General features: G+C 42.7%; 1 pseudogene across 1 annotated transcript; it reads left to right on the top strand.

Annotated features, from left to right (window-relative positions):
* Window positions 1–2303: 2303 nt before the first annotated feature.
* Window positions 2304–5732, top strand: LOC116537430 (annotated as a pseudogene). The gene has a single exon (XR_004263124.1). The product of XR_004263124.1 is annotated as a serine/arginine-rich splicing factor 10 pseudogene (transcript).
* The last annotated feature ends 6117 nt before the right edge of the window (window positions 5733–11849 follow it).

Genomic DNA, 11849 nt, shown 5'->3' with positions numbered 1-11849 from the left:
ATGTTTTACATAAAAGAATGGGCTCTGAAGCCAGGCTCAGCCCATCTGTAGCTGCGTGGCCCCCCGCAAGTTGCTTATCTTTTCTCTCTGCTAGGATCCTCCTCCGTAATGTGGCATAACAGTGGTACCACCCCCAGTCTCCAGTTTAATTCTAAGCTGGCCCTCCTAGCCCTCTGATTTTTTTTTTAAAGACTGAGATATAATCCACTTACCATGAAGTTTATCCTTTTAAAGTATATCATTCAGTGGTTTTTAGTATCTTCACAAAGTTGTGCGACCATTTCTACTAATTCCAGAACATTCTTGCTCCCAAAACAAGGGTCCCCCTAGCAGTCACTCTCCATTCTCCACTCCCCTCAGCCCCTGGGGACATTCATTTACTTTTTGCCTTTCCTGATTTTCCTCTTCTGGAGATTTCATAGAAATGGAATCATATATGTGGCCTTCTGTGTCTGGTGTCTTCCACTTAGCATAGTGCTTTCAACGCTCATCCACGCCTCCCATGGTGCGTCTCCTACTTCATTGCTTTCTGTGGCTGCCATTTCATAGATGTGCCACATTTTGTTTATTCATTCATCAGTTGATAGATATTTGGGATGTTGCCATATTTTGGCTATTATAAATAATGCTGCTATGAGCTAACATTCATGTACAAGTTTTTGTGTGGACATAGGTCTTCATTTGTTTGAGTGTATAGTAAGGACGGATAATTTTATCTTATACCATTCTCTCCCTCCCCATCATAAGGGCCCTCTTTCTGTCCCTCCAGCAAACCAAGCTCATTCTCACCTCAGGGGTTTTGGCCTAGCTGTCCCCTCTGTCTGGAAGGCTGCTCCCCCAGATTGTTAAGTACAGTTCACTCCTTATCAATCAGATCTCAGTTTAAATATCGCCGCCTCAGTGAGGCCTTCCCAGACCATTTTATTCATTCTCTGACCCTTACCATATTTTACTTTCTCTATATCCATTATTACATTCTAATCTATTTTCTAATTTACTTATTTGTGGCATATCTACCCCTTCTATTACTAGAACTAAGCTCCATAAAGCCAGGTATTTTGTCTATTATGACATTAGCTATCACTGGCTGCTAGAACAGTGCATAGCACGTAGTAAGCACGTAGTAAACATTAGCTGTTACTCATACTTCACAGCACACTTAGGAAGTAGGTACCATTATTATGCACATGTTACAAATGAAGAAACTGAGACTCAAAGGAGTTAAGTAACTTGGCCAAAATTATGCAACTGGGAAGTGTATAGCCTGGGTTTGGTGCCAGGACTGTCTGGTTCAGAAGCCGGTGCTGCTTGTAGGATGCTGTACTGCTTCTTTCGGCTCCTTCTTCCAGACCTATCTAGCCTCACAAACTGGCAATTCCAACCAGGACTCCTCTGGGCTTAGGAGACAGGGAGACGAAACAGAAATGTGGATGTCGTCCAATCTGGCAGCACCACGAGGCCTGGCCCTGGAGCGGGTCGGGGAGGAGGATAGGAGCACTCAGCTCCTGGGAGCTTTGGCTGGAAAACAGGCCTCCCCAGAGCTGCCAGCCAAGGCCTGGTCTCCCTCCAGCAAGTCCCTGTGAGCCCTGGCAAGCAGCAGGCATTCTCAGACAGCAGGCCTTCGGTACCGCGTATACTCAGGTGGACTTCCTTTTATGCAAAACTCCAACAGGCATACCAATAACTGACTTCATGCCTGGTGCTGTTCTAAATACTTTCCATGTATTAACTCACTGGATCCCCAAATTAGCATCATGAGGTATGTATCATATTACCTCATGTAACTGATGAGGAGATTGAGGCCTCGGATGGTTAAGCAAACTGCTCAAGGTCACAAGGCTAAAGAATGGTAGAGGCGAGACATAAGCTCTGGTTATCTGACCTGAGGTTCCTTCTTTTACTTGCCACTCTACCCTGCATCTCAGTAATGGATTTGAGAATAAGTCTTCATGTACAAAAGTATTCACCACTGGATAGCTGTGTGACCTAAACTCTAAATCCAAAGCTCTCTGGCCTTTAATTGCCTTATGTGTATTAATGGATAAGAATCAGCTTATCTTCCATGAGTATTCTTTAGAAAAAGATGCTAATATGTATTATGGCTGTGGTCAGGGTTAAGCTAAATTAGGTGGAACTCTTTGCAGCAGGATTTATCAGTGCCTTTAATATGCTAATGTCCAATGGGTCTCTTCAAGAGAGGGGTTGAGGATGTAGCATTTCCCAAACTTCATTGACACAGAACAATGTGGAATAGTATTCCATGGAACACAGTTGGCAAACACTCATTTTAAAAGCTTATTTGGGCTAGGCACAGTGGCTAACACCTGCAATCTCATCACTTTGGGAGACTGAGGCAGGAGGATCACTTACGCCCAGGAGTTCAGCACTAAACCTGGATAACATAGCAAGACCCTGTCTCTTGGGATGGTTTGCTGAACCCGTTAGTACGCCCGGCCAAGACACGCCGCCGCCATGTCTCGCTACCTGCGTCCCCCTAACACATCTCTGTTCGTCAGGAACGTGGCCGACGACACCAGGTCTGAAGATTTACGGCGTGAATTTGGTCGTTATGGTCCTATAGTTGATGTGTATGTTCCACTTGATTTCTACACTCGCCGTCCAAGAGGATTTGCTTATGTTCAATTTGAGGATGTTCGTGATGCTGAAGATGCTTTACATAATTCAGACAGAAAGTGGATTTGTGGACGGCAGATTGAATACAGTTTGCCCAGGGGGATCGGAAGACACCAAATCAGATGAAAGCCAAGGAAGGGAAGAATGTGTACAGTTCTTCACACTATGATGATTATAACAGATACAGACATTCAAGAAGCCGAAGTTACGAAAGAAGGAGATCAAGAAGTCGGTCTTTTGATTACAACTATAGAAGATTGTATAGTCCTAGAAATAGACCGACTGGAAGACCACGGCGTAGCAGAAGCCACTCCGACAATGATAGACCAAACTGCAGCTGGAATACCCAGTACAGTTCTGCTTACTACACATCAAGAAAGATCTGAAAGCAGAAAAAGAACCAAAGAAGGGCAGTTCAAGCGACCAAAGGGTGGGTGGAAGGTGCTGCAGTATGAATACTGTACGAATATTTTGACTCTGGTCTGAAAAGATAAAAGAATGTTATCGAAAACTACATGGAATAATTGAAGTCCCTTCAAGTTTGAAAGTAAGCATTTTAGGACAAATAAAAGGAAATTCAACTTTGTACTTGTGGAAACTAATCCCTAAATATGAATAGGTTTATATTGATTCATGGGTACCAGATCCATAACAAATTATTGGAAAATAGGATGTCTGAATATCAAGGAAGACAGCCATAGTCTCTTACAGTGCCTCTGTTGGTCTGTCTCAAACTGAATTGGGTGGGAAAAGGTATGGTCCAATATAAAAGTTCCATTTTTGCCATTATTGGCAAATCTTGCCTTTGTTTATTTTGGTGCCAGTGTTTTCTGCTTAATCATTTGCTTTGTTGGCATCTGCATTTATTTACTTGTACACCACATGGCAGTTTACATCTTCCTTAACTACTCTCCTTCCCAGGTAAATTCGAATTACATTTGACATCCAGCTAAGAGGGCCCATCTCTTCTCACCTCTTTACTAGTCAATATGTTCAGCAAATATTTATTGAGCCCTTACTATGGGCAAATCATTGTACTGGATAATTGAGGAGAAAAATAGATAATTCCCTTATTCGGTGAATGTCTACCGAGCACAATCTAGTGAATCATTACAGTATCACCTCGTTGTTTTGTTTGAGGTATATTATTCGTAACAATATTTTACACCATTCATATCAATGTAATTATAGAACCCAATGTGCTATCAAGAATAAGTAATTATGTGGTTATTCTGGCATTTAAAAGTATCCAGTATTTGTTTGATCCCAATATTACAAATAATGAAAAAATGATTTGTTTTAATCTGTAATAAACTGGTTTATTGTGCAGTGACTGTAATATACTAGAGTTATATTAAAGTGCTCACTCTGCCTCACCAAACACATACTAGGAAATAACCCCCAAAATAAGTATTTAACTTTGCATTAGATATAAAGGATACTGGGTGCTATAATTAGATTATTTTGAGGCAGACAGCTGTTATCCCAACTCATTTAGTGTGTTCTGTAATTGAAAAAATGTTCACCAAATTATACTTTTTAGTGATTTACATGTACATTTTATAGGGGACGTGTTCTGTGTATAGTGAATAAATAACTTTTATAGTATCACGAAATGTTTTAGATTCCTTAGTTTCTTATTAGGATGTTTCTTTACCTATACATTGATTCCATCATGTTTGACTTTTGTCTTCTTTTTGCCACATATTTAAAACTTTCCATGTAAAATTATTAACAAAAAATCTGGAAGTGGAGTTTAAGCTTTTAATTTATAGCAATTTTGAAAATACAGCAGAGGTATATTTTCAAGGGAGGTATGAAATGGTACTTTTGTCTGTATTTTATTTTATAATTTTTTTTGAACTTGCCCAGGATCACACAGCAAGTGTCAGATCTTAGGTTAAAGTCCAAAATTTTTTCACATGCTTCATCTTTTGTTATATTTTTGTTGTTGTTTAATCAAACGGGGAAATGTTTTTATATCTTTATTTTCATGGAGATAGCAAAATTGATATAATGGGAACTAGAATTTACTTAGAGCCAAAATGACTAGATTTAATTACAAAAAGTATTTTGTTGTATACAGTTACACACTCATTAACATAGTGGGTGGTTCTTATGGATAGAGGTTCTCTGTATTTTTAAAAGAATACGTAGAGTTCATAAACGTTTTTTGCCCTCTACCTCCCTTCTTTCTCCATTTCCTTTTGAATTAAGACATTTAAGGGGGAGAGTTAAGTTGCATATTGAGTTGGGATTTTGTTTAAAAATAGGTGAATACATATATAAATACAATAACAATAGTTGGTAGTTCTCTAAAATATTGTAAGTCAGAAAAGGACCTTTAATTTTTGTATCTGTTGAATGAATTGCTTTCGGATCTCTTCTGTGGTTGTTTCTCTTTATATTGAATGCTGTCAATATTGTTGAGGACTTAGTGTGCCAAACCATGTGCTTTTCAAATATTTAATTCTAAAAACACTCCTGGGAAGTGGGTATTATTCCCATTTTACAGATGAGAAAATTGTCCCACCGTGTGATAGCATCTTGCATATGTTCATTCCTCACAACTTTACAAGGTAAATGGATAATGTTCCTGGGTGAGAGATTAAATATAATCCAAGATCTCACGGCTGTGTGGCTCAGAGACTCTAAGCATGGCTTTCCAAATCTCATTCTCTTGTAGAGATTTTCCATTGTATTGCATTTTGACCATATTCTTGTTTACAAAACCTAAGAATATATTCGGGAGGCTGTGACTTGAGCAATAGCTTAGGAATAATCTAATGGCATTTTAATAGGAAGGAGGACTAGCAAAACCTGTAGAAGTCCCAGGCATGAACTGTGGTCATTTTAGATAGGATGACTTGATAAATAGGGTGAAGTGAGCAACGTGTTTTGTCTTCAGTTATTGATACCTACAAGACATTCTGCTGGTCACTGTGGAAAAGGTTCCTTCTCAGATTTTTTCCTCTGCTCCTTCCTCTAACAGTGTTGGTTATCTTTATTATGTTTCTGTGTATTTGTAACAGCTATTACACCCTTGTATTGCACAATGGGGATTTTTCTTGGAATAAAAAGTGAGGCATGTAAACTCATTGAGAACTAAAGAAGTAAAAGGACTTTGTATCTAGTTTTTTGCAGATCACATTTCTTTGAATGCTGGAAAGTGAAATAAAGTGGTCTAGGAGCCAAAAAAAAAAAAAAAAAGACCCTGTCTCTTAAAAAAATTAATTAAAAAAAAATTAGCCAGGTGTAGTGGCACTCACCTATAGTCCCAGCTACTTGGGAGGATGAGGCAGAAAGATCACTGGAGCCCAGGAGTTAAAGGCTGTACTGAGCTATGATTGCCCCACTGTTCTCCAGCCTGGGCAATATAGCAAGACCCAGTCTAAATATTAAAAAAAAAAAAAAAATAGCTTGTTTGGAAAAAAAAGTTCATTTATTCTGAGATTGGACAGAATTCTCTTCTCTTTCCCTATTTTCACCTGCTAAAAAGAAAGGAGCTTGTAAACAATCATCAACTCCTTCAAGCCTGCGGGGACTTTTGGTTAGCATGGAGATGAAGAACGGAAAGGGAACACATTTGCTGAGCACCTACTATACGCCAACTCTGTGATTATCACTTAGATTGTTTTTCATGATGCTGAAAACAGCCCTTTGAAGCAGGTTTTATTTGAAAAAGGTGGGATAATGTTGCAGATGAAAATGTAGCCTTTGGAGTCTGATAAACATGAGTTTGCCTCTTAGCTATGCCACTTGACAGCTATAGCTGTGTGAACTTGGGCAAGTCGCTTAGCTGTTCTATGCCTCGGTTTCCTGCTTGCCAAAATGGATGATACAGTGCCTACCTAATATGGTTGTCATGTGGCTTTGCTGATGTAATGCATGAGAGGCACTTACATAGACTCCGCACACAGCAGGATTATCACTGTCCTCTTCATTATTTGTGGGGCTTTGTTTGTTTGTTTGTTTTGAGATGGAGTCTCACTCTGTCATGCAGGCTGGAGTGCAATGGCTTCATCTCAGCTCACTGCAACCTCCACCTCCTGTGTTCAAATAGTTCTCCCACCTCAGCCTACTGAGTAGCTGGGATTACAGGCGCCTACCACAATACCCAGCTAATTTTTTGTATTTTTAGTAGAGATGGGGTTTCACCATGTTGATCAGGCTGGTCCCGAACTCCTGACTTCATGATCCGCCCACCTCAGCCTCCCAAAGTACTGAGATTACAGGTGTGAGCCATTGCTCCTGGTTGCATTATTTGTGTTTTCCAGATCATACAGCAGAGACCCAGAAAGGATAGTAACTTGCCTAAGGCCACATAGCTACTGTGTGTGGCTGAACTGAGACCCATACACAACTCCAAACCTGCTCTTTCTCTCCAGGATCCCTGAAGGAGGCTAAGCCAATATCATCTGAACTTGCAAATAAAACCTCTCGTTCTCTCCACGCCTCACACCACATGCCACCCGGGAGTGAGTGGGAATTTCCCTTTGGAACCCAGACCCTACCACCCATGCATAAGTGTTCAGACCTGCTTGGCAACAGCATGCCCATGACCCCAGGCCCTGACAAATAGGCCTGGAGAACTGAGAAGGTCCTGAATCTCTGGACATCCCTTTATGAGCCTCTCTATACAGGGAACATTCCATAAAAGCCATGGCCAGTGCACATGCTATATGCATAGGAAGCCACATGGTCCCTGCTGTTGACCTGGGATCTTCCAAGTCCCAGCATAGGTGGGGATGCCTCCGTGGCAGTCACAGGGGAGGGTCAGCAGGGGGACAGCATGGAGGCCAAGGGGACAGGGTTCCAGGCTCTGGGCCTAAATCAACTAAAGCAGCTGCTCTTGAAAGAAGTTTGTATGTTGTCCTATGTAACTTTCTATCTGAAAAAAAAGGCTTGCTGTCTACCCCTATACCACCAAAAAATAAAGTTTTAAACGCCACTGATCTAGTTCCTCATTTTCATTGGGCATTTTGGGAAAACAGGCCCAGGTGGGAAGAAACAGCTGCAGGTCCCAGTGTGTTAGTGACAGAATAGGGACTGAAACTTACATCTCCTGTCTCTTTTTATACCAGCCTGTCAAACAGCAGAGTCTGAGATTTTTTTTTTTTTTAACCGAAAGGGAAAGCAGAGCCTAAGTTTGCTGTTCATGTTCAAGTTGACTTTAGAATCAATCTTCCCTCTGGCCACACTCAAAGCTCACTGTGTTCCTACCCAATCTGTTCCCGTATACCGAATGCTGTAGGTCCACACAGGCCCAGGGGATGAGCGGAACTACAGTCCCCCTCGATCCTCCACCACCAGGTTTCTGCCCTTACAGTTGCCAGTAAGAAGCAAACGGTAGGGAACAAGGAGCACAGAGTGAATCCCAGCTTAGCTACTTATTCTCTGTGTGAACCTGAGCAAGTCACTTGACCTCACAAAGTCTCACTGCCATCAGCTGTAAATTTGGGGTAACTTTATGGAGTTTCCATGAATTTCATGTGCCATGAAGTTATCCTAACATGGGACTGCTGTAAGGATTAGAGGCAATATGCGTAAAGAGCCTGCAACATGGAAGTGGTAGAACAAGTAATAGTTAATATTGTTTTAACTATAGCTGGTTTTTGACAAGATCTGAAGTTCTTATACATAACTTAAGTGCATTAGGCTCTCTGCACACCTACATCAAGGCCAAGCAATGCTGCACTTCCACATGCGTGCGTTGGAGTGAGCCCTGCCCTTGGCAGTCATTCCACATTCTTCCACCTGTAGGCAGATATTTGATGGGAGAATCCCATAGATGCAGTTGGGTCGGCCTGAGAAGAAACTGGCTCTAGAATTAGTCTGCTGGGTTTCATTATGGCTCTACTATTTAATAGCAGACAAGTTTCTCAATATCCCTGAGCCTCAGTTTTGTCATCTCTAAAATGGGAATAATAGCAGTCTCTAATTCTTAGGCTTGTTTTGAGGACTGAATGGGATAACACCTGTGAAAACCTTAGTGCACTGGCTCACCTTTAAAAACTGGCCAAAAACTATTAACTCATGATTGGTCCTAAGGTCTGTCCTTTCTGCTCAGAAAGCAAAGAGAAAGGCTGGGTGCAATGGCTCATGCCCATAATCCCAGCACTTTGGGAGGCCAAGGTGGGCAGATCGTTTGAAGTCAGGAGTTTGAGACCAGCCTGGCCAACATGGTGAAACCCCATCTATACTACAAATATAAAAATTAGCTGGGCATGGTGGCGCACACCTGTAATCCCATCTATTTGGGAGGCTGAGGTGAGAGAATCACTTGAGCCCGGTGAGTGTGGAGGTTGCAGTGAACTGAGATCATGCCACTGCACTCTAGCCTGGTTGATACAGTGACACCCTGTCTCAAAAAAAAAAAAAAAAAAAAAAAAAAAAAAAAAAAAAAAAAAAAAAAAGAAAGAAAAAAAGAAAAAGAAAGAAAGAGAGAGATAAAAGTGCTGGGTTGGGGGCCAGGTGCAGTGGCTTATGCCTGTAATCCCAGCACTTTGGGAGGCCGAGGCAGGAGGATCACCTGAGGTCAGGAGTTAGACACCAGCCTGGCCAACATGGAGAAATGCCGTCTCTACTAAAAATACAAAAGTTAGCCTGGCGTGATGGTGGGAGCCTATAATCCCAGCTACTTGGGAGGCTGAGGCAGGAGAATCACTTGAACCCGAGAGGCAGAGGTTGCAGTGAGCCAAGATTGCACCACAGCACTCCAGCCTGGGCAACAAGAGCAAAACTCTGTGCCCCCCAAAAAAATATGCTGGGTTGGGATTCCAGTGACTTCGAGTCAAGTGCTGATTCTGCCACAAATTAGCTGAGTGCTGTTAGACACGACCTTGCTTGCTCCCTGTCTGTATTTCAGTTTCCCCAGCAACTTCAAACCCAAGGGGCTGGATTAGACAAACCCTCTCTGACTCTGGAGAAGGGCTGATGAGAAGGTTATGTAGCTGCCCCCAGAAGGGCTGAGGAGAAGGTGATATAACTGTGTCTGGATGGCCCCAGTCTTCCCACACAGAGGAGGGTCAGGAAGGGGACTAATCCTCAAACTAGTGGCCTCATCAAACCAGTGCCTTAGTTCAGGGAGCGGTTATTGAAATGCACAATCCCAGCTTGAAATTCTCTATCACTGTGTGTGACCTTATGAAAGTCACTTCACCTCTCTGAGCCTCAGTTCTTTCATCTGTAAGATGGGATTTAAAGTGGTACCAGAGTAAGGAATTGTAAGAGCACATGAGGTGATGTCTGCTAAGTGCTTAGCACACAGAGCTCGGTAAAGTGTTGGTTTAGTAATCATTATTGATGCCAGTGGACCCCATTGTTGGAAATGGTGCTTTTTTTAGAACCAGAGCAAGCACATGTGTCCATTCCAAGTCTTATTTCTGATGTCGGCAAAGCTCTTTATGAGGACAGAAGCCATCCCAGGGACACACCTGAAAAGGGATGGGCCAGCCTCTGCATGCTGACCATCCAGATTCCATGACTTCCCGTCAGCCTGAAGGAGGTGACAACCATCTGTCTTTCCCCACCCTGCCTGGAAGACCAGCTGGGCAAGGCTGGGAAGGACTTCAGACTATATCTTGCCCGGTCCTCTTACCCAACTAGGATGTAAGAAGACGAGGTGACCCATCCAGGTCTCACTAGACCTAGGACTGCACGGCAGTATGTGCGGTATTGAAAAGAGTATTTGGGTTTGATTTTTCGCTTCTCAAGTTAAGACTAAGAGTCCTCACGGGACTTCAGTTTCCTCATCTGGAAAATAGATGTAATAACAGACTCTCCTCCCAGGGTTGTTGCAAAGATTAAGTGAAGATTAAACATAACATGAGCCACAAATGTGATGTCTCTCCTCTCTACTCCTGCGCTAGTAATCTTTGACCATAGCACACCGAAAACACACAATGCACTGATTGGTGGAGTTCCTGTTGCAAAGCTGTATAGAGCAGCAGAGTTGGTCTGGGGTGCTATTGAGCTGAACCCCTATTAACCTCAATAGGGAAGGTACCAGGTTCAAGGGCTGAAGAAGAGGCCCAGAGCCAGCAAATGAGAGGTGGGGTTTGATTGGCGGCTTACATACAGGCGACTTACATACAGTGGCGAGCTGGACAGGAAAACCCGCCCACTGACGACAGGCTAGGATAGGTAAGGGCACCACATCATCCTTACCTACAGAAAAGGTCCACTGGCGACAGGCTGGACGTGATATCCTCCTTAGCTACCGTCCAGCAGCGGCAGGCTGGACAAGATGACCCAGTGGTGAAGGGCTGGACACGAAAGCCACAACCACTTGCAAACTGCATGCAGTTTATATCGCATTTTCACTTAACACTGCCCTTTAACGACCTCCACCTGGCAACCTTCATCCATCTCAAACTTCAGGGCTTCAGTCTTCTGTACAGTCCATATTCCATGGGACAGGCGGGGAGCTCAGATGTTCCTCAGAGACAAGGAACGAGTCTCCAGGTTGGCCACTCCCGGATTCCCCAGCTTGGAACACACATCCAGGTGTGTCTGCCATACAGGGCCATTGTAAGCGTATGCTTAAGTTATTGTGCCAGGTGCATTTACCCTACAGGTGCCATTCTGAAAACCTGCTTGGGGCCCTGACTACCTCTCTGTTGCTCTGTGACCTTCCACTGGTCACTTTCCCTCTCTGGCACTCAGATTTTTCTTCTATGAACAGCAACGCCCAATGGAAACATAACATGAGCCACATATGTAATTTTAAATAGTTTAGTAGCCACTTTATAAAGAGTGAAAAAAGTAGGAAAAAATAATTTAATAATTTTTTTTTTGAGACAGAGTCTCGTTATATTGCCAGGCTAGAGTACAGTGGCATGATCTTGGCTTACTGCAACCTCCACCTCCCAGGTTCATGTGATTTTCCCGCCTCAGCATTCCGAGTAGCTGGGACTTCAGGCACCATCCACCATGCCCAGCTAATTTTTTGTATTTTTAGTAGACATGGGGTTTCATCATGTTGACCAGAATGGTCTCAATCTCTTGACCTCATCGTCCGCCTGCCTCGGACTCCCAAAGTGCTGGGATTACAGACATGAGCCACCGTGCCTTGCCGTAATAATGCTTTTACTTAGCCCAATACATCCAAAATATTATCCTTTCAATATGTGATCAATATTGAAACATCATTAATGAGATTTTCCTTTTCTTTTTCTACGTTTTTGAAATCTGAGTGGTTCTCAACCCAGCGT

This window comes from Sapajus apella, unplaced genomic scaffold (assembly GCF_009761245.1).
Source record: "Sapajus apella isolate SASKATOON/1434 unplaced genomic scaffold, GSC_monkey_1.0 scaffold110, whole genome shotgun sequence".
NCBI classification, from domain to species: Eukaryota; Metazoa; Chordata; class Mammalia; order Primates; family Cebidae; genus Sapajus; species Sapajus apella.
Note: the sequence above shows the minus strand (reverse complement) of the source record. Positions and strands in the feature narration are given on the sequence as shown.